Genomic DNA, 21,072 nt, shown 5'->3' with positions numbered 1-21,072 from the left:
AAGCAGTTGGGGGAATACATTTGTAAATGAGAAATTTAAGTCTTTCATTTAGAAAATGTTGTTAAATAAAAAATTATTTTTTGCATAATAAATGTGTTTGAAGTTATTGTCTTGGTGGAGGAGAAAAAAGACAAATATTTCAATGCATGAACATTTCAAGGTGTAACAGGACAAAATGTGATTAAGTTAAAGGGAGTGAATGCTTTCTGAAGGAACTGTATGCGTCTATCATTCAAAGAAAAAAATTTAACTTAGTTATAATTTTTTTTTTATTTATTTTTTTTTTTTTTTAATTAATTCCCCCATTTTAAGAGCAAGGAATATCAAACACAAGACACTACATTGGTTACCATGACACAGTCTCCCCCCTTTGTTCCTTTGCTCTAAACTTGGCTCTCTAGAAGGCCAAAGACACCATGTTTGCTTATACACACAATACAGGCATAGCAAATGACTGAAAACAAAAATGCACCCTCACATTGTTTACTGTATAATACATGATTGCACTTTAAAGTGAATGCTGATGCACAATAACTGGTAAAATTGTATCGGGATGTACCAGAGCGTTGAGTGACTGGAGAGGAAAGCAGCAGATTCCGAGAATTACGTAGGTAGCACAAATAATCAGGACTTAAACAAAACGGTCTCTTGTTCCTGTCTGACCTTTACCCTAGTCCTTGCTCTGCAATTTCTCCACTTCCCCTGCCTTCACAATTTTGCTTGCATACTCCGGCTGCCAATCACAAACCAACAACTATTACAGTGTGTCTTTTGTTTGCAAATGTTTCTTTAACTTGTCAGATGCATTAGGATCTATATTTAACCAGTGTAATGACACTACACGTTTCATGCGTTTTTCCAGAGGAATTTCTGGAATAAAATGGCTTTCCACAGTATGTTCAAATTAACACCAGAAAATGCTTGAGTGCGCCTCAGTACCACATCACTGTCATTGTAGTTCTGCTCTTACAGTAGGTATTGTTCAAATGGGTGCTCCAACTGTGCCAAACTCAATTGGAATTTAATGTGGTTTAGTGCAGCAGAGTCTGTTCGATAAATCACTTTGTTTCAAACCATCACACTAAGCCATGCCAGTCTAATTGTTAGTGCAGTCTTGTGACGTTAAAGGAAATTATATTAAAAAGATGTTTTGAACCAGAGCCACCCCATAACGGGATAATACTGCAAACCTGTCATTTTCAGAAAGTTCCGGAAGATTATGTAGACCAATGAACATTTTTTCTCACTGCGTGGTCATGAAAGTCAAGTTTCACACCTTAATGGGCATCCTCAAGTCAAGGGAGGGAGGATGGCGTTGGCTCCTCACAGAAGGGTCCACTCTGCTTCAGTGAGCATAAAAATGGCATGTCAGACATGCAGACATTTGTTCATTAATCACTGATCATGAGACAGCAATACTTTGCTTAAAATAATGGGGTGTTTTTTTTAGTTGACAGCCTTTTCAAATACAGCCAGTTAAATGTGTTTAGAACTGTTTTTAAAAAAAAGCTCCAAGCATTCAACAGTCAGAGAACATTTGAGGTCATTTCACAGTGCTCCAGCTTCCAGCTAAATGCTGGTAGTGTTTAACCAATTTTCTCACGCTGCTTGATGTCAGTGGTTGTTAAAATCTATGTCAAGATGGTGCTATTTTTCTTTCATCCATTTCACACCATTTTTACACCTTTTCTCCAATTAATGATGTCATTTGTTTGATGTGAATAAAAGACATATAAAATGTTAGAAAATGAACAATATGTGCACTGACATGTTATATCCACAGGTCAAGTAGTCCAGCAGTCAATAATGGAGTTTGAAACAAAACCTAAAAAAAAGAAAATGTGAACCTAGTTGGAAGATAGATAAGATCCAGACATTTGAAGGACAGAAAAAACTGTGTTCATAATGTTGCATCATTACTCACATATGAGGAGGTATCAGAGCAATTCCAGTGTATGAATACCAGCATTTTACTATTGAAGTCAGTTATTTATCCATTCTAACATGGAAGGAGGGTCTAGTTCCATACATGAATTCCTGTATTTCTGTATCTGATGAAGATGCTATTTCCAGGACCTTTTCATATTAGAAGAAATAGCTTAGCTTAGCACTAACTGTGAATCATGAATATACAGTATATGTGTATATATATATATATATATATATATATATATATATATATATATATATATATGCATGTATATATACATAAGCAGCATTTCAAATAAGTGAGTAGTGTGTTGTCATATATGTATATATAGGACTCATTATGTCAGAAACATTAAGATATGGTGCCACTGTCTTTATATGTACTTCATAGTCCACAGTTTAGAGAAGGCTTCCATGTATTTTTATTGTGTTTGCATGACATTTAAAAATAAACAAGGTCCCATTATTCATTGGTCAGGATGCTCTTAATGTACTGAAGAGGTGTACATTTAACAGGTTCCAACAAATATGTAATTTGGTGAGAACATAAAACTCCTCTATGTGGCTCTTTGAAGAAAGTTTCCATGACAACAAGAGATGCTAAACCAGCCAAATGCTTGGATCAGTAACAGGAAAACAGGCAATTGGAAGGAACCATCACATGTGTAGGAGGTAAGACTGTACACAATGTTAAAGGCAGAACCATGTCACATAGTCATAGGTGCTCTACAGATCTCCTGTGCACAGTACACATTAAACAACAGCAAACCATCTAATGTTGTTGCTAAAAGTGAAACACACAGAAACACACACATGGGTACAATATATTAATGAATAATAATAATAAAAATAACAACAACAATAATAATAATAATAACTATTATTGTTGTTGCTGTTCATAATATTATTATTATTATTATTATACATTACACATTTATATTATAATATTTGAAAATAAGGACATTAACATAGCATTAGTATACGAGTAACTTCTCTGGATCATTTCCCATTAATTCTCAACAGCAAAAAGCAATATTTTGAAAGTAATTCAGTAGCTCAGTAGCTGTTTCTTTATAATATTAATTAGGTTTTAATAGGCCTTTTCTTCAAGCAAAATATATTGTAGATCAATTTGACACATTTTAATTGGTCCTTTGTCAACAACATCAGATGATGTAAAGTCACAATTGTTGTCATGCTTTTGACTTTCACTCATGAGTGATCACAGCTATTACCACTGTAAAGAGGAAGGCTTGACTGCTTCAACAACTGCTATCTGGAGCACTTGGGTGCATCAGACTATTCTGTATGTGTACTGTAGTTCCAATAAAGATCAGCAGAGACTAACAAAAAAATTATAAGATGCCCCCCCCCGCGATCCGTTTTCTGACTGCTGACTAAGGGGCAGTATAATGGGGGAGCAATATGGAAATATAGCTCTTGGAAATACAGGATCAAACACAGACAAAATATATATTGTCACAGTAACCGTAGCCAGCTAGCTATATAATTAACAACAAAAAATCTGCATGACAAAGATGATCATACGTAAAGCAAACCAGATCTATCATCTTTTACATTGAGGTGTAAATTCTGTAAATATTAAAATATATACTCATTTAAAATCAATTCATAACCCTTGTTATAACCATAATTTGTAATACTAAATGCATTGTTAAGCCTTTTTTCACATCTGTAAACAAGTTGTCATATATTCATGTGTTTGTTAGTAAGCTGTTGATAACACACTACTAACTTATACATATTTAAAACTGTATAAATAATCACAATTTGTGTATGTATTATGTCTGGTAGGTTAATGGCTACTTCACCACCCAGACAGAGGTATGTCTAAAACAAAACGAATAGTAGGTGTAACAAGCTTATGATATATGTATATACTGAACAGGATAAATGATTCGGGGAGAAATATAAAATGTATAAATTGTTAAGTTTGGCTGATAGAAGATATATTTTAAAATTATTTGTTCAATTGTTTTTTTATACATTTTTAATGTTACAAATCACAACACAGCAATTTCACCCTCCAAATCCATGAAAGTCTAAGTGTTACCTGTTGTGAATACATTGCATTAAACAATGGGAATCACATTTGGTCATAATGTTCTTGCCAACAAATACAGTAATGTAGCAGGATATATCTCACATCAGGGAAGACCGTTTGAATCATCATTCAAATTTCATGTTTTGCATATAAATAATAGCAGAAGTACAGTGGAACAGAGGCTAAAGAAACTGCCTCCCACAACCTACTAACTACAGAGCAGATTATCACGAATAAAGAAATGCAGGTGTTCCTCCAGAGACACCCACTCAAAACAAGGTCTTTATACCACTAATGCTCATAAGCGATTCTAATTTCCTGCTTACTACATCTTTGCTGCTGAGACAGTTTCCTATTTTACTAGCTAAGAATAAAATGGAATGAAAAATTGTGACCTACCTTTAGTCCTAGACCAGTTATTTTGCACTGCAAAAATCAAAGAGTCAATCTTAACAAGTTATCTTATTTATATTACTTTTTACGAAATAAGACAAAAAGATTGCCAGTGAGGTGAGACAGTTTGACTCATTTCGATTTGCCAGTGGGGTAAGAAAATTTCACTTGACAACAAAAAGCAACTTGAAACAAGCTAATATTTTCCACTTGAGAGAAAAAAATGAAGATTTTAAATCTCATTACAAGACTAAAACACCCAATATGTAAATAGCATGGAATGAAAACAGTCTTCAGGGAAAAAGACTTGCATAACATCCTGTCCTGTCATCCACTGCAGTCCGGTGACCGAACGCCGTAACCAGACATGAGCACACAAGCTATCAACAGGAACAGCAGTGGCCTGGATGGATTCATTATGATATGAAGTCACATTTTGTCGACAAAATAACAATCGGAGCTGCAGATTATTCTCTTGAAAATCTATAACACAGTAAAGTGACTTCTTGAATGTAGGCCTATCGGGTACCTAATTTCAGTATCAGTTCATTAATCTAAGTGAGATTTAAACACCGTGCTGGGTGCACGGTAAACTAGAAACTGTTGATGGCGAGTCAGCGATTACTGGGATGCTGCTCACAATTCAAATGTCAACGATTGGAGGGGACAAAATCAATGTTTGAGAAATATATATATATACACACACAAGGAACTCCATACTGTTTGGGACTTTATTTTCTTCTTGATTTGGCTCTGTACTCCACAATTTTATATTTGTAATTAAACAATTCCCGGGTGGTTACAGTGCAGATTCTCAGCTTTTATTAAAGGATATTTTTATACATTTTGGTTCTATCCTGTAGAAATTACAGCACTTTAAAGTTTACTTTACTTTACAGTAAAGTAACAGTCTGTAAAGCAACATCAATCAGATCCACGGTAGATGAAGGTCTTCACACTAAACTGTTAATTGCTTTCCATACAATAGTTACATCACAAGAGACAGTGGCTTGAGAGGAACACTTGTCTCGACAATTGTTTCAAAAAAAGTCCTTGGTCCTTGATAAAAACGGCTTTTCCTTCTGTCAATGAAAACCATTCACTGTTGAGGTTTGCATAACTACCTCCGGGTTAATTCATTCAAGATTACATTGCCCTCTGTAGGTTATGACACTACTAGTCCATGCAAATTTAGTCAAACTAGGACTGTTTCTGCAATGAGTTTTGTCAGATTTCTTGACAGTTGTAAGTTGTGGCTGAATGTCTCAGGACCTGATGCATGTCTGATAAGCCCTGTGACAGGCTCTCTAACAGGGTTATAAGGGGTATGGAGAAATCTGGCTTCACAAAAGAGAACAGACATGGCATCAAGGCATCGCAGGTCTTGTCCTGCTCTGAGGATGCATCAAAAATGACCTGGTGGAGTTCGAGAAGAAAAGACCAGAAACTAAAGAAGAAGCCAAATCTGAGAACTGTGGTGTTTGTGGCCACAAATTTCAGAGGAGGAATGGAGAACATAGCATGGGTTTCAGCAAAAAAATTGAAAAAAAAAGTATTTTGTGTCACAGGGAATGGTATCAGTCTAAGAAGGGAACTGCTGCCCAGACTTCTATTGATGTCTTCATCAAGGCTTGGACAGCAACCCAACAATCTGCCTCTGAGCCTTAGCCATGATATCTACACCACATCATTGTTTCCCAAAGGGTTTGATAATGACGGTGTTGATGATGATGATGATGATTATTACTGTTGTGAGATATTATATGTATATATAAAAGAAAGCAAATTATATTAGTGCTTTTTTGCATTCAGATGTTATCACTGGTTCAAAAACAGTTCCAATAGTTCAGTTTAATAACACAAAAGCAGTGAATGACAAATTTTGCTCTCTCTTCCTCAGTTTTGCACTTCGGAAAATTAGCTACAGTATTTATGTCTGGTTCTGTGCGTTGGTAGCGAACAGACACAGCTCGGAAACACTGTGCATCGCAAACAAATACAGGCTACAACTTCAATTAATTTTCTGATACGTTACAATTTTTTATCACGTATATTTTTTTTACTTGTCCGACACCTGCAAAAGCCATTCCACTTTCCCCAAAGCTTGCTTGTCCTGGACAAGTGGACAAGCGTTAATGTCTGGCCCTGGATGAGTTTCCAGTCAAAAAGTACAAACGTTTAGACAGTGAAAAAATGATTTAGCTGCTATACATAAGTTATGATGATTATTAAGACAAACTAGGAAGGTCATTTTCACTTTTTTACTTATTGAAAATGAGGTTTGGTTAGATTTTTTCAGTTCCAGTTCCAGTCTGTCCATATAAAATTATCTTATACTCTCTCCTAACATGACACGCACTTGATTCAGGGAATGAATGACAAACACAGTAGTATCATTGCCTTAAGCATTGCTTTGTCAGTTGGAGTTCACTGTGCAGTGTGCATCATAACAATAATAGAGGTCAGAGGTTAGTTTGGGGTAGGGTGGGGAGGGTGGATGTATCTGACATTAGGTTACATACCCATCATGAGTGCTAACCAGCCCATCTCTCCTCCCCTATGCAAGGTCAGGAAAGGTTGATAAGCCTTCCATACACGTTATAGAATCCTATTAGAAGTATATAATGTATACTAGAAACCCTGCAATCCCATTCCCCTCCACATATAATACGGCTCATCTCACCACAGCTCATTCTTAAAGAGACAATCAAATTGAGTTTCAAATAAGCCAGCAATTCACACACTGTAATAAAATATTACTGTGTGTACCAAACACAATGCTTATTTTTAAGTAATACCTAAGAAAATAAAAAAGAATATACGTTTAAAACTGCTCTGTTTGCTTTTTTTATACCTGTAAACATTCACTGAATGATATCAGTTTATTTACCTGCATAAAATTCCTGTTGGACTCATTTGAAGGTCCAGTGAATGCACTCAACATTTTTACTTCCTAAAATGAAACATACGCAGCGAAAATCCTTCAATTCTCAAAATATTTGAGGTTTCACTATGAGCATAATAAAAAAATACAAATACCTGGCTTCCAAGTAGATATCCAATTAAACAGGGTTTAATTAACCTGCCAGTGTTGTTTGGAATTCTTTATCCTACTAACAAATGGGAATTAGCCTCCCAGCATGAGCTATTGTTAGGCTTTAAACAAGTACCAAAACGCATGCACTTCAGCGAACTGCAATGCACAATATACCTAGCGCAATAAACAAATATGATTATTATATCCTTGTAAATTATGTGAGCTTGGTATATTGACTGTTGTGATAACCCATTGGAAAAAACACCGAATTGAAATGCTTCAACTGTTCAGTGTTACACAGGAGTATTCATTCTTAAATAGCATTTAATCCATGTAACAGTCTTAATGGAAAAACAGAATGATTTTATAATACATATTTCTTTTTTAATGCTGATAAGGCATTGGTCCCCCGGCAGTATAAATGAGACAAGGATTCTAATCATACTTTCTATCTGTCATAATGATCCTCATTAATAAAGACCTTTGATACCGTAGATCATTTTAATGGGCTTGAGAGGGGGATATCTGATAATGCAGAACCTGATACCATCCTAATGGTCTATAAATTAAGACCACTGTCAAGCCATGCAACAAAACATACCATCTTATGGAAATTACACAGAAATGACAAGGAGTCAAGGGAATGCAATCCACACCTGCACCTGATTTAAGACAAAGCTGTCACATTTTTACTGGGCTATGGGACGGCACTAGCCAGCATCGCGCGGCTACAAGGCTCACCCTCCCTCCTCCACCGCAGACGCACGCCCACTTCCCCTCACCTATAAAGAAAACGCACAGTCATGTGAACAGAGCCAATCAATGGCATGGATTACACGGCTCCGCCCCAACGGAATGTTCCAGGAGAGGCAAAGTTCCCACCGATTCACCTCCCGGCTTCGGATCTGCAGTGACTCTGGAATCGATACCCGGGAGAAAAACACCCATCTATGACTGACACGGGTGATGCATGACCGCCGCGGTCACCTGACAGCGCCTGCCTTCTCGCCGCCTCGGCCGCGCGAGAGTGAGCGAGTGTCGCGCAAGGACAAAGGATACCCGGCCAATCGTCCTTCGCCGCACGCCGGCGGGAACAGCTGCGAATGTTCCCTCTCCCCGGCGAGATCTGACCGGAGGAGCCAGCGGGAGGCTTCCTGTCTGGAGCGCAGCCGTCCCGTTTCCCAGCATGCCCCGGTCTGGACCCAGAGCCGAGCGCAAAGCGGAGTGTTCCTCGTTACGGCGCGGCTCTAATGAGAGTCTTAGCCCAGCCCCAACCGCCGCAATCCCTCCCCATCGCCGCGCTGGTCTTCTGCATGCGCGCCACCACCGCGTCCCCTAGATCAGTCACCCGGGTTTGACCTACGGCATCGGCGGACTCTCCTCTGTAAGGAGAGGCAATAATGACCTGGCGGCAGTGAGGGGAGAGGTGGACGCACGTGGGAGAACGCATGTCAAATCTCAACCGAGACCCTCCCCCCATTCTCCCACCCTACACAGGCCTAACACATTGCAACAGAGAAATTAATTTGGATCTATTTGGAATTCCATCACTACACTGTTGTTTGGGATTTTCTGAAGTACCACAATAGCTGGGCTGATTTCCAAATATCCCACCCCACTCCTTCCAGTTCCCTCCCTCCCTCAAAAAAAAATAAAAAAATAAATAAAACAGAGAAAAAAAAAAGTTGATGGTGTGGCAGCATTTAGTAAAATTGTGCTGTCACACATTTGTCCCTCTAATTTCCCGGTGTTGGAGGAAGGAGCGTGCCAGCCCGGCTGACAGCTGAATAAAATGTTATTTTTTCCTCCGTGTACCTCATACATTTTTAAGGTCCATCTATAAATAAAATAATCAAACAATTATTACGCGTCAAATGGCAATTGACAGATGTGGTGACCTTCTGTCAGCATGTCAGGAAAATGCCAGGCCTGAGGTGCTTATTAACACGTCTTCCGTGAGAGGGGCTGAACATTGCGCATATTAACCATCAAGCACATACTCCCAGAGAGGCTCCTCTCCCTCCACTGTACACTACATACAACACTAAGCTGCTTACGGCCTAATTAAACCCCCATCCCACAGTCAATTTATAAAGCATGGCATTATTCACATAGTGCAATGCCTCACACCTGGTTGACTATTTCCACCTGACGATGAAGAAAAGCATATTTAGCTTGGAGTGTGTTACAGTGTGTAAATATTGTATACAAGAACCCTAAAAGCTCTAGAATCCCATATGGTGTCTCACCTGGATATCTGTGATGGTTCTCTGTTTCTCAGCAGTTCAAAATGTAGTGCAGAGCTGAGCACAGCTATGCAAACAAAGAGGATCTCTTGAGCAGACACTGAAGCAGACCAATCAAACTCAAGTGCTGTGTTACAGTATGCACATTCCAGATGGTCGCACCGAAAAATGCTCAGTGCAAAAATCAATTCAATGGTTCTGATGGAGAACACGTAGTCACTACTGGACTGAAATAAACTCTGAGTTGATTCAGTGCTGGGAATTCTGCTGCAATTCTTGATTGATAATAACACAGGCCGTGCTATTATTCAGCCGGACAAATCAGGAAGTTGAAGCAATCGGTCAGTTGGAGGTGTGTGACACCGCAGTGCAACTGCATAATGACCCCCGTACACCTCTTCTCACCCAAGCTAACCCGCACTCAGATCTCAACGCAGGACCTCCTCCTTAGAAGGGAATCCGGTCTCTAAGGCTAATGCAACACTGTTGTTGAATGGCTAATGTGTCGCTCCCATTACGGAAGGCAACAGCCGTGAACTCCGAGGGGTCTCATTACGGGTGTCGGGTGGACAGACCTGAAGATGTCCGGGTCTCCCAGGGAAGAGTTAATAGTTTCTCCATCGTGCCTCCTCTTCCAGGGAGACGGGACGGCTGGAGCGGAGCTGTCAGTTCGCTGCCCTGTAACAAGTGCTTGATACAGAGGAGCTGGCAGCAGCGATGGATGTAGCTTGCTAAGGGTTTATGTAAAATGACAGCTCCTGCTAAATAAAAGCACACAGTGGAGACAGCGGAGAGGGAAGGACTGCGGAAAGCCCTGCTTGGGCCGGGCAATAAAACTGCCTTCGCCTCACCACTTCAGGCCCAGGGACGGACCGCAGAGCAGCCCGCTCCGTTAGGCCCCTCTCCATGACGACGGCGTTCAATGACCCGCCGTCAATCGCATGCCCTTACCCAGCCAACTGTCCACACGTAGGATCACATCCACAAAGCACAACTTTTGATGCCATCCAATTATCAGAGCTCTTTCTCAGCTTCTCCTACATGTGACCATTACAACTTCGACACATGGAGCCCAATTACAGTGTCATACTTCAGTCAGGCTGCAGTGCGTCTGACCACCAGCACCGTTAATGCATTATGGTGAATCAATGTTGCGTGTCTGTCCTTCTGCGCTGTATATTTTCTGAGTGTACTGTATGGAGAATAAATGTTGCCTCTGTGAGGCAGTTTAATACAAGACCAAGAGCGCACTTGGCATTCCACTTTCGACTCTTAAGTTGTGTACTGTTCCACCCAATGACTTTTCAGCCTTCTGAGGTTTGAGGTCACCGTTTAGTGTCAGCGAGGACGGCGGCTGTCCACACGCGTAGCTGTCACCTGCAGACTGACGCATCGACCGCCTCAAACGCACAGTGGCCCTCGTCGAGACGGAACACACACGATGATGACCCCACCCACCCCCCCTTCCAGTCAGAGGGCTTGCTCGCACACCCTGCCGTGTTTGTGCCCCACCATCACATTTTATTCTGCCAAGGTCTGGCTTCTGATTCAGCCCATGTCCATTGATATCTATGCCCCTCTATCAGTCTTACTCTTTCCTACCAGTCCTTGTAGTCAGCATAGTCTGATTACCACAGGTACCTTAATCTTAACTGTGACCATATCAAATCACATCCACTATTATCTTTCACATAATAATAATAATAATAATAATAATAATATCACACTTGTAGTTTTGTACCCTGTGTCAGCTGAATGATTAATGGATTCATAATTATTGAGGTATCTTCTGTCAGCCAAATTTCTCTTTGAGCCATTCATCTGAAATCCAGCCTGGTGGCAGACCAAGAGGCTGGCAGACAGAGAGAAGATTCTCTTTTTCTGGGTGCGCCAGCTCTTTCACCAGTTAATATGAATTCCCCCATTTTACCCCTCCCCTCTCTCCCATCCCCCCCATCTCCCCCCCCCCCCTCCCAACCCCCCAACCCCCAACCCCGGCCCCCCGCTCCTCCCAGTTCACTTTTATTCAATCTCGCTATCTTCCAGCAGCAGCCCCGTGAAAAAGCCGACGCAGCCACAGAGCAGATCAAGCGGCCGGGGCTGGCGGCTGGCGGCTGTGAAGCCAGCGCTCTCCTCATTACGGCGGCTCGCGCGGCGCACTCGAACCTCCCGCTCTAATCACCGCCACCAGACCCCGGCTAAAAAGCAGATAATTAACGGCGGGGCTCTGCCTCAAACGGCTCGCATGTTAAACAGCTTTTCCGCTTGTTTTGCGGATTCTGTCAATGCAGGAGGCCCCCCGGGGACCGAGATGCTCAAGCCATTCCTACAACAATTTCCTTCAGATAACCAACTCTCCCTAGACCAATTGCGCCCACACAAAAATCCCACATCAAACGGCGGGCGGATAAACCCAGTCTTTCCCCAGCCAGCCTCCTTTTTATTTCCCCTCAACAAAAAAGGAAAAAGGGGGGAAAAAATCGGCAGCTAAGCTTCTTTTGTTACTGCATTTTTGTAGTCTTCAACTGAGCTCTCTTTTTTTTTGCATGTATTCACCATCCTCTCTTGGCCTGAGTCTCCACAACTGCTGTATTATTTTTGTCCTCAACAATTTATGAACTATACTTTACCTTAAAAAAAAATAATAATAACCTTAAAAAACTTTACCTCAAAAGTGATTTTTTTTTTTATCACTGAAAAAAAGCCCAAAATACCATGAATATTTAACCTCTCCTCATTAAAAGTTGATACGCTGGATTGAATGGTGAAAAGGGACAGCTTGGGAGAGCTCACCCGCTCAAAGAAAACAAGAGCCACTCGCTCTGTGGAGCCAGTCTCTCCGCTGACACCCCTGCAGCTGCACTGGAGACCCAGATCTGAAAGAGGCAGATCCCTCCCTTCCACAGATCTCCAGTGGAGAGGACGGCTTGAATCCCATTCCAAAAGCTGCTCAGAGAGCATGATGCAGGACGGCTGGGCAATGCTCAGCACCATCACCACACTGCCTTTGTGAAGCCACACTGTTGTTGTTGGCAACGGAAAGTCCAGTTGCTTACAGAATGTGTGTGTGTGAGTGTGTGTTTGTGCGTGTGTGTGTGTGTGTGTGTGTGCATGCTTGTGTGTGTGTGTGTGTGTGTGTGAATGGATTGCACCAGATTTAATTTTTTTTAATGAATGTTGGTAAAGCCTGACATCGCATTTCTCTGTTGACCGATGAAGCCTGGAAGCCAGGTAGACAGTGCATATGCAGGGCAGCCATTTGTGCCTCCCAGTAAGATAAATAGGAGTCAAATGCTTAAGACTACAGGTTCAGCATCCCAGCCACAGAAGGGATTTTAGCACTGAGCTACGGGGAGACAATATCAGAGAGCGCCAAAAAAACATGCCCCGTTGTCTGCTGGAAGTGAGCGGTCAAACGGACTGATTTAGCAGGCGGGAGATGAGCGGCTAAACAGAACAAAATCAAATGTGAAGAGGGTTTCACAGAAAAAGCGCCAGAGAGAGATGCAGGGGAGAGATGGAGGGAAAGTGCAGGGCTCACTGTGTGCTGCAGCAGAAGGGGACTGATTTATCTACCCCTGTCCAACCCAGATGAGCCCGGGCATAAATAAGGAAGAGGACAGAAAGCCCTCTATTGAACACAATCAAGAGGATGCTTTGCACTTTCTTTCTTGTCTATTTGGCATGTGACAGTAGATTCTCGGGTAAAGTAAGGGCATTTTCTCATGGCTTGAATCCAATGCGCTGCAGAAATCCACACGACAGATATCGTACATGTGGCACTCACCCGGATGTGAAGTAACCTGCACGTGCAGTACGCCAAAAACGGCTACCGCGTTGCTAACCCCATTCCAGTGATGCGGCGGCTGGCCAATTAAGATACACCTATGCTAGCCAGCCCCGATCAAACATGCACAGACTCATGCATGCACGCGCTGTCCGTCTGCTCACCAGCAACAGCGGCTGATGGATGTGTGCTCACGGCACGCCTGTCCAAAACGCTGACCTGTCCCTGATCAAACAAATATATCATGGAGCGGAGTGACTCAGTCACCGCTGTCACGCGCGGCCCTGATGTACTGCAGCTAAGGGTCGCCTGTGTCTTCACAGGCATTAGCAAGCCCCGCCTCTCATTGACCACCTATTCTCACGGGTCCAGTTCACAACAGAACAGGAATATCAACATTTCCCCGGTCAACGATAACAATAAAAAAACTGGAAACTATAATTGCCTTTTTCCAATCCTGTTTCGCAATTAGTTTGGTTTTGTTTGCAATGTTCCAATTATTGTTTGGTTTTTATGAAATGTTTACAGGTAAGAGAACACAAGGAGGGAGAGACCAATTTGCAGCAAAGCATTCGGTAGCTTGTGGGCTATTTAAGAGTGCAGATGAGCAGGGCTGTCAGTTTGCAATTATGAGCTCAAGGCCTGGTTTGAAACCTGCAAATGCCATCGATTTTTGCATTCATGTCCACAAAGCAAGAACATTAATGATGGTCCACTGTAGCTGTGGCACATCTTTAGACATCCATCACATGCACACATCAAACAACCCAGCCATGGCGTCGTCTTTGTAATGCACACACACAAGCGTGCACGCATGCCAGCGTGCACACACGAACGCTCGCTGTGTATACACATATTTAACCGAACCGTGCTTAATCAAACAACAATTCTTTTTATAACCCGGAACTCATAGATTTTTTTTATGGATTAAACTTTTCCCTGCCATAATTCAATCATTTTAAATGCATGTGGGGATTAAAATACAGGCCTGGATGTATAATTAAAGACATCTTTCTAAAGCAAATTACATTCGCATTATAAATATGCTAAAAACAGTACGTACAGAAAATTGGTTTTAGGATGCATCTGCACTAATTTCAGCAAATTACATTTCTGTCAGTTAGCCGAACAATTAAAAAAAGGAACCACTCCTCCATCCCAGATGCAAACCATTTTGCAAATGTCATTTTGAACTGTTATTATCACTATTTGACAGAATGTATACTATTTCCACAAGCATTTTCACAAGGTAGCAATGTTTTTGTTTTTTTTCCCAGTGGGTCGCTGGTTAGCGTCAGTCCGACATCTTCCTTGACATATGCGAGGGACCCGAAACTGAACAGTCTGATGGTGAAATATCTACGCCGTTGACTGTTGGGTGTTCTAGAAGGTTCCGCTGGCACGCAGTAAGTTGAAAAGATACCAGCACTCCACCACAGACATGCCTCAGGCCAAGCTCTGTCTTTGCAGCATCACTAATTATACTCTTTGTTGTGCTCATACAGAACTACTCCATGCACACTCTTAGAGTGGATTTAGCACATGCTGAGTTGATGGTCGGGTATTGCCACCTCCAGAGAGGAGTTCCTAATATTCCTGTTTCTCGCTGCCTAGCATCACTGTGTTTCTGTTGCCCTAACAACAGCTCTATGGTGAAGCTGGGTCCCTCCCCTGCTGGGACACACCACACACTTCAGCTCTGACAGCCATTCTGGGTGACCCAGGTAACCCGGGTTTAGAGAGTAAGCGGAGTCGTAAATGCAGATAGCACCCAAAACCCGCAGGTGTTATTTCTATTTAAGTCGCACCGTGAACTGAAGAAACACTTCATAGTTGACTTTTATTTTTCGCTCCGAGTGCATTCAAGAACCAGTACACTGTCACCCAAATGGGAGCACAACCACTCGGTCTGTGGCAAAGAGATAATGTGAAAAGCTTTAAAAAGCGGTACTGTATATGCGCAACACTGACGGCACATAAAAAGGAAACCCACAAGGGTAATGTCTAATAACAATCCACCTAAAGCACCATAATCTTCAGGTGGCAGACAGAGGAAAACTCTTATTTGTTTGGAACCAGATCTACAATAAAAAAGCATGCAGCATTTTGTAGAGCATTTGTGTGAGATTTGGAAAATAAGTTGAAAAGGCAAGTGTTGATTCAGATATATTGTTTAAGAAAACAACAGCAAGCATCTTGAATAAAAACGCTTAACATTTTGGTAATAACATGCAATATCTGTAGATAATGTTTTCACTAGTTTCCCCACAATGAAAGTCTGATAGCTGGACCTATTTGATAGTAGCAGCACATAAATGACTCAGTGCACTGGTAAACAGTCAAAGTACAATTCCCTATTCATAAAAATGGCAGCCCACATCCCTTCATAAAATCTAACAATGTACACAAACATCGACTTATTTTACAATCAATTCGGGAGAACAGGATAAACAGAAGATTAATGGGAAAAATCATGCTGAAAATACTAATCTCTACACACATAGAAATCCCACATACTGTAAAACATTTTATTTGCTGTAGATGTATATTGAATGTGTTAGTACCCAGAGAACATAAAACCCACACACACACACACATGCACACACACTCACACACATGCACACGCGCACACATACGCACGCGCACAAACAAACACACACACACGGATATATATATATATATGTATATATACATATATATACGTACACACACACACATTTTTTACAATAAATTCATATACCCTACTCTTACTGGTTTATACAGACATTGCACAGATTTTTTTGTTTTTTTGGACTCAGAATCTCACTGTGCTTCCTTCAAGCACACAGACAGCGCACACATACAACATCTGACAAAATCCCCAAAGCCTTTGTATCGCTTACAGTCTAAAAAAAGCAGCTCGGGAGAGCAGGAGCCCGACGCGAGCACCTTCATCTGAGAGAGAGACGAGCACCTTCCTTTCTCCACAGCACTCTCAAAACAAGTTTACAAGGTTCCGCTTTGCTGCCTCTGAATCACAGACAGCGGCATTAGAGCCCAGCTCCCCGCTGTCGCCATTCACGCCGCACGGGCAGAACACAGCAAAGAAAAACTAAATCCAGACTGAGCCCTCAGCCACCGCGCACAATTAGAAAATGCCTACCAAAACCCGGCGACTGACGATCACACCGTTTTCTGGTGTAACTTTTCTTTGAATTAATAGAACACAGCAAACATAGAAAGTTTTGCACACAGACCTCTCATCAAGTCTATTTGGCTATTTGTCCGACTTCAATATGTCTCTCAAATTAAGATTCTGTGATCACATGATTTTAGCCTTCTACAAAAAATAAAGAGACAAATGTTGTCAGTGCTTTCCCATATTACTCAGTTATAAAGCGCAGGTACAAAAGCACCTCCCCTGAGACTTAGGGAATGTATGTGTTTCAGTGTGTACGTGCTCACGCATGTGTGCCTGTGTTTGTGTGCATGTGTATGTGTGTTGTGTGTGTGCATATGCTCGCATATATGTCTGAGTGTGCGCGCGTGTGTGTGTGTATGTGTGTTGTGTGTGTGCATATGCTCGCATACATGTCTGAGTGTGTGCGTGGGTGTGGGTGTGTGTGTGTGTGTGTGTGTGTGCGCGCGTGTGTTTTGCTCTTCATGTTTTACAGCTAATTTATGCTCTTTAAAAGGAGAGCTGAATGTTGTTAGTCCGTATCCATTGCCAATGTTATTAGCGGGTGACAAGTGCAAAGAAGCAGGTGTGCCTTGTATTGCCTGTCCCTTATTACAGCAGGAGTGCACTCCAGAGGAATTGCCACCGTATTTTCAGAATATACCCACTGTCTTTACTTCCCTGGGAAAGAGGACTACACTCTCAGCGTAGAAAGGAAGCAATAAGCACGGGTGTATTACGGTCTCCACCAAAAATATATCAAAAGTCACAAAATCTTAATATTGGACCTGTATGTATTGGACAAAATGTGTACTAATGCCTATGGAAAGTGAAAACATAAGTCACCGTATAAAACTCAGACAAATTCTATAACAATGGAAAGATTACACACCTCTTAGTCCCAGGGTTGTTTATAAATTCTTATGATATGCAGATGGAAGTATCAACATTTTGAATATATTATAGATGACTGCAATCTTTGATTTTAAGAATCTATTGTGTATTTGTATACGGTTGTGTTTTCACTCATATTCTAAAAATATATATTTTTTGTTATAACAAAGAGCAAACAGCCGTAGAAAGGTAGGCTACTGTACATAATAAAAAGCCTTTCATATAAAGGATTTCTCAGAGAACAGAATAGGTAACATTTAGTTTTTTTTGTTAAGTGTCTGTACCCTACAGACAAGGAGCATGAGTCTACAACTAAAATACATGAATGAACAAATGAAATCATTAATGACTGAAATTATTCTCAACAATTCCGCCACTGGAAAAAAAAAAAGGAGAACAATTTGTCTATGATTCCCAGGGGTCTGTCTCAGAAAGTGACATTGTTTCACGGATGAAACATTTTCATTTCATCCAAAAACACTTTGTCTGTGCACGCCGCGCATCTCTGGTGACCTTGCACATCTATTTCGGCAATGTTTCACCCCAATAAAACAAGCGGGTGAATTAAGCAGCGCTCGCACTTCCCTCTCGCACGAGTGCAGCACGTGTTCACGTTCCAAAAGCAGAACGCTGAAAACGTCAAGCGGTACGCAGTGAGCAAGTACATAAACGCAAATTGCTTTTTATGCTGTGCTGACGGACACATTCCTATAGTTTGCTAGCGCGCGTGCGTGCGTGCGTGCGTGAGTGCGCGTGTGTTAGTGTTAGTGCTGCGCGTGTGTTAGTGTTAGTGCCGCGCGAGCGCATGCACATGCGTGTGCTGTGTGTCTGTGCGCCGTGGCGGTCCGGTGAGGAAACGTGAAAGACTTGCGCGTACTCACAGCTGTGCTCTCGTGTCCATTCAGTCCCACGCAGTGTCAGAGCTTCATTCTTTCAGCTGCTATCCCCGGGCTGGGCAGTGAAGGGGCTTTCCGATTCTTCTGCTAAAGGTGTTGGAAGGAGGGGGGGACAGTGAGAGAGAGAGAGAGAGAGAGAGAGAGGGGGGAGAGAGAGCGAGAGAGAGAGGGGGGGGGGGGAGTGAGAGAGGGATAGTGAGAGAGAGAGACAGAAAGGGACAGAGAGAGAGAGAGAGAGGGTTGGGATGGGTTACGATGCGATTTGCCTGCCAGTCCGGGAGAGGAAGCGTTGGCTTCAGTGGTGTCGGCTTTGCCTGCTGTGAGTGCGTTTGCACATAGCTTGAAGCCAGCACTGTCAGGCACACGCGTCTACAGCACACACAGAAATACTCACACTTACGCTTACTTGCTTGCTTAGCTCACACTCTGAAAATACATCACTGAGAGAGAGAGAGAGCGCGAGAGAGAAAGGGAGAGTGATAGCATGAGAGAGGGGGAGAGGGAAAGAGGTCTGCTGACAGTTTTAAGCGAACGCTCCTCTTTGGCTCTAACCACTACACAGGCTGACAGGTACTGAACGACAGGGTGAGAGGTGACCTCCTCTTTGCAAAATCTCCCCCCCCCACACACACACACACACACACACAAACATGCTCCTCTGCTCTTCTCCTGGAGCATACACATACACATGCCTATCTGTTATTTTAGTCTTCTCCCTCTTACACACACACACACACACATACACGCACCCTCCCCCTTCCCAATTACCACGACCCTCCCAGCAGAGAAATCAGTGTTGTCAGGACTCCGAAGAGGCTCAAAGCTGTCTCCTGCCTTATCGCATCTTGTTTAACTGCGCTGTAATCAGAAAACACAGCTGAGCTCGATTAATACCGGTGGAACGGTGCGGCAGGAGGCCGGGGACGCGCGGCTATCATCATCCCAGAGACGGCGGCTTCTCCCTGGACGCGCGGCCACATTTAGGCGGGATCTGATTCCCATTATCAGCACTGTGGTCCAGACAGTGTTTGCGCTTTGAAGTCTCATATAATGGATCCGCACAATGCACACAATGCACCAACCTGCCTCCGAATGTTCTCATTGTCCTTCAGTTTATTAAAAGTTCAGTTAAAAATTTTCGACAAATTAGGTTTTATGTATTTGTGGAAGTGGTGCACACAATACATTTTTATTATGGATGCATTCATATGAATGAATCATGATTCAGATTAATCATTTCACTGGCCTATAATAATTACACTGTTTAGGAAATGTTTCACATATTGCTTTGTTTCATTGTATAACACTAATGTATTCAGAAGTCATGGTAAATTTAACAGATGAGCCAGATTATCTGTTCTCCAAAAACAGTTTTTTTGGTCAGCGCCCTGATAAATGTCTGAATCAACATTATCATCCTTAAACATGCAGGGCTGCTCGCTCGGGCAAAGCCCCCGGATCTGGTCCGCTGTCCGAGGCGGTCCCAGGACTGCTATTCTCTGCCCTCTGCCACGAAAGACTGCACTCCACCCAATTCAATTATAAGAGAAATTAGCAATTAGATGGCGGTTATGATCTTATAACAATGATCTAATCTGTAATTGGTTAGCCGGCGCTCCCCCGGGGGTCCCGCTTGATGAAGTGTCTCTGAGACTCCTTGGTGCTCACCTCGCCGAGCCCCGCGTTAAACAGTCCATCGCCCCCGCTCGCCCCCCGCACCGCCGCCGCTGCCCGGACGGCCCTGTCCTCCCTCCCCTCGCCCAGCGCCCCGCCCCGCCCCGCTCCACGCCGCAGACGCACTTCTCACACGCGTGAGATTTCGCTTTTTTTTTTTTTTTTTTGAGGACAGTCTGGCTTTTAGGACAGACGATGAAGTGCTCACAACTCTCACGGGACCCGGTTGCCACTTTCCCCTCCTTAATTAAATTCCATCTCATTAGCGGAAGCCGGGAGAGGGTGACAGAGCCGGGGTCTGACCGGGAGGGGAGGCGGCCCCGGACCCCCCTCTGCTCCAGGAGACGGCGCTCTGGCTCGGCCCGTCCCCCTTTGATCGGGGGAAACGACCTTCAGGCCGGCCCGGGCGCTGCTCTGCGCTGCTGACACAGAGAGGAAGCGACGCGCTATCAACAGAACTGACGCCCGCCGCGGCGCGGCTGCGCTGCCCGCTGCACTGAGCTCTCAGCGCGGGAACGCGCGCAGCCCTCTGACAGGCCGACTGATGTGTAATAAACAGGCCACGACTATTGAGGACTGCATTTTTACAGTAGTGATGAGCACAGATAGATAAAAAGAGGCAGTTTGGCTAAACTGTTTTTTTTTCGGGAGTTTCCGGAGTCAGATGCTGTTTACTCAGTGTCTGTATCTGTTGGCTGCTAATAGGCTTGTTACCTGGCAACATTTTCCACATTACAGGATATTACCACAAGTGCCATATATTAGTTCAGGTTCAGTTAAAGTCCCTCGCACGCATGCGTGCACATACTCACACAAACGTGCATCTATTCAGGCACCCACCCTCCCCCAAAGCAAACAAACATGTACACACTCACACACACACACACAAGCACACACACACGCACGCACACACACACACACGCACGCACACGCTCACTCTCTCACACGTGCACACACACACACACACACACCCACACGCACGCACACTCTCACA

The 21,072-nt window shown here is 42.9% G+C and overlaps 1 protein-coding gene across 7 annotated transcripts in view; it reads right to left on the bottom strand.

The window, feature by feature from the left end:
* The window catches only part of rbfox3a (RNA binding fox-1 homolog 3a), a 549,809-nt gene that overhangs the window by 462,710 nt on the left and 66,027 nt on the right, over positions 1-21,072 (bottom strand). For 5 of the 7 annotated variants that reach the window (XM_064323100.1, XM_064323092.1, XM_064323101.1 and 2 more), the window contains exon 2: positions 18,390-18,491. The gene's annotated coding sequence lies outside the window, so the exon portion shown is untranslated. Of the gene's footprint in view, positions 1-1,276; positions 1,344-18,389; positions 18,492-21,072 lie in introns of all 7 variants that reach the window. The other 2 variants (XM_064323093.1, XM_064323094.1) reach the window with 2 other exon arrangements.

The sequence above is a fragment of the Anguilla rostrata genome, chromosome 2, assembly GCF_018555375.3.
Source record: "Anguilla rostrata isolate EN2019 chromosome 2, ASM1855537v3, whole genome shotgun sequence".
NCBI classification, from domain to species: domain Eukaryota; kingdom Metazoa; phylum Chordata; class Actinopteri; order Anguilliformes; family Anguillidae; genus Anguilla; species Anguilla rostrata.
This window is presented reverse-complemented; position numbering and strand designations above follow the sequence as displayed.